Below are 2,852 nucleotides of genomic sequence, written 5' to 3'. Positions count from 1 at the left end.
GAAGAAGAACCCATGGCAGCCAAAAACAACAACAATGCAAGGAAGGTGCTGGGTGACTTTACTGCACCTACTCCCGACTTCTATGGGAGAAGCATCACTATCCCTGCCATTGGAGCAAACAACTTTGAGCTTAAGCCTCAATTAGTTTCTCTAATGCAACAGAATTGCAAGTTCCATGGACTTCCATTGGAAGATCCTCATCAGTTTTTAGCTGAGTTCTTGCAAATCTCTGACACTGTCAAGACTAATGGGGTTGACCCTGAGGTCTACTGACTTATGCTATTCCCTTTTGCTATAAGAGACAGAGCTAGGAGATGGTTGGACTCACAACCTAAAGAAAGCCTAGACTCATGGGAAAAGCTAGTCAATGCCTTCTTGGCAAAGTTCTTTCCACCTCAAAATTTGAGTAAGCTTAGAGTGGAAGTCCAAACCTTCAGACAGAAGGATGGAGAATCCCTCTATGAAGCTTGGGAAAGATACAAACAATTGATCAGAAAATGTCCTTCTGACATGCTTTCTGAATGGAGCATCATAGGTATTTTCTATGATGGTCTCTCTGAACTATCCAAGATGTCTTTGGATAGCTCTGCTGGAGGATCTCTTCATCTGAAGAAGACGCCTACAGAAGCTCAAGAACTAATTGAAATGGTTGCAAATAACCAATTCATGTACACTTCTGAAAGGAATCCTGTGAACAATGGGACAAATCAAAAGAAAGGAGTTCTTGAGATTGATACTCTGAATGCCATTCTGGCTCAGAACAAGATATTGACTCAACAAGTCAATTTGATTTCTCAAAGTCTGTCTGGAATGCAAAATGCACCAAGCAGTACTAAGGATGCTTCATCTGAAGAAGAAGCTTATGATCCTGAGAACCCTTCAATGGAAGAGGTGAATTACCTAGGAGAACCCTATGGAAACACCTATAATTCTTCATGGAGAAATCATCCAAATTTCTCATGGAAGGATCAACAGAGACCTCAACAAGGTTTCAACAACAATAATGGTGGAAGAAACAGGTTTAGCAATGGCAAGCCTTTTCCATCATCTACTCAGCAACAAACAGAGAATTCTAAGCAGAACCCCTCTGACTTAGCAACCATGGTCTCTGATCTAATCAAAACCACTCAAAGTTTTATGACTGAAACAAGGTCCTCCATTAGGAACTTGGAGGCACAAGTGGGTCAGCTGAGCAAGAAAGTTACTGAACTCCCTCCTAGTACTCTTCCAAGCAATACAGAAGAAAATCCAAAAGGAGAGTGCAAGGCCATCAACATGGCCAAATTTGGAGAGGAAGGAGAGGCAGTGAACGCCACTGAGGAAGACCTCAATGGACGTTCACTGGCCTCCACTGAGTTCCCCAATGAGGAACCATGGGAATCTGAGGCTCAAAATGAGACCTTAGAGATTTCATTGGACTTGCTTCTGCCTTTCATGAGCTCTGATGAGTATTCCTCCTCTGAAGAGGATGAGTATGTCACTGAAGAGCAAGTTGCTAAATACCTTGGAGCAATCATGAAGCTGAATGACAAGTTATTTGGAAATGAGACTTGGGAGAACAAACCTCCTTTGCTCACCAAAGAACTAGATGACTTGTCTAGGCAGAAATTACCTCAAAAGAGACAAGATCCTGGGAAGTTTTCAATACCTTGTACCATAGGCACCATGACCTTCAAGAAGGCTCTGTGTGACTTAGGGTCAAGTGTAAACCTCATGCCTCTCTCTGTAATGGAGAAGCTAGGGATCTTTGAGGTACAAGCTGCAAGAATCTCACTAGAGATGGCAGACAACTCAAGAAAGCAAGCTTATGGACTTGTAGAGGATGTTCTGGTAAAAGTCGAAGACCATTACATCCCTGCTGATTTCATAGTCCTAGAGACTGGGAAGTGCATGGATGAATCCATCATCCTTGGCAGACCCTTCCTAGCCACAGCAAAGGTTGTGATTGATGTTGATAGAGGTGAACTGATCATTCAAGTGAATGAGGAATCCTTTGTATTTAAGGCTCAAGGATATCCCTCTGTCACCATGGAGAGGAAGCATGAAGAGCTTCTCTCAAAATAGAGTCAAACAGAGCCCCCACAGTCAAACTCTAAGTTTTGTGTTGGGAGGCCACAACCAAACTCTAAGTTTGGTGTTGAACCCCCACATTCAAACTCTAAGTTTGGTGTTGGGAGGTTCCAACATTGCTCTGAGTATCTGTGAGGCTCCATGGGAGCCCTCTGTCAACCTACTGACATTAAAGAAGCGCTTGTTGGGAGGCAACCCAATGTTATATCTTATCTATTTTCTTTTGTTATTTTATGTTTTCTGTAGGTTGATGATCATGAGAAGTCACAAAATCAATTGAAAAAGCAAAAACAGAATGAAAAACAGGAAGAAAAATAGCACACCCTGGAGGAAGAACCTACTGGCGTTTAAACGCCAGTAAGGCTAGCAGGTGGGCGTTTAACGCCCAGTCTGGCACCATTCTGGGCGTTTAATGCCAGAAAGGGGCACCAGACTGGCGTTAAACGCCAGGAAAGGGCAAGAACCTGGCGTTAAACGCCAGAAATGGGCACCAGCCCGGCGTTTAACGCCAGAATTGGCTCAAAACGCATTTTTGCATGCCATTTGGTGCAGGGATGACTTTTCCTTGACACCTCAGGATCTGTGGACCCCACAGGATCCCCACCTACCCCACCACCCTCTCTCTTCTTCTTCACCCATTCACCAATCACCTCAACACCTTTTCCCCAAAAACCCTTCACCTATCAAATCCCATCTTTCTCTTCACCACTCACATCCATCCTTCATAAAACCCCACCTACCTCACCATTCAAATTCAAACCACTTTTCCTCCCAAACCCACC

The 2,852-nt window shown here is 43.8% G+C and overlaps 1 non-coding gene across 1 annotated transcript; it reads right to left on the bottom strand.

Annotated features, from left to right (window-relative positions):
- Positions 1-408: 408 nt before the first annotated feature.
- On the bottom strand, positions 409-516 carry LOC112766154 (small nucleolar RNA R71). Its single transcript, XR_003184165.1, has one exon. It is a non-coding gene; the product is annotated as a small nucleolar RNA R71 (small nucleolar RNA).
- Between the last annotated feature and the right edge of the window lie 2,336 nt (positions 517-2,852).

This window comes from Arachis hypogaea, chromosome 2 (genome assembly GCF_003086295.3).
Source record: "Arachis hypogaea cultivar Tifrunner chromosome 2, arahy.Tifrunner.gnm2.J5K5, whole genome shotgun sequence".
In the NCBI taxonomy this organism is placed as follows: domain Eukaryota; kingdom Viridiplantae; phylum Streptophyta; class Magnoliopsida; order Fabales; family Fabaceae; genus Arachis; species Arachis hypogaea.
This window is presented reverse-complemented; position numbering and strand designations above follow the sequence as displayed.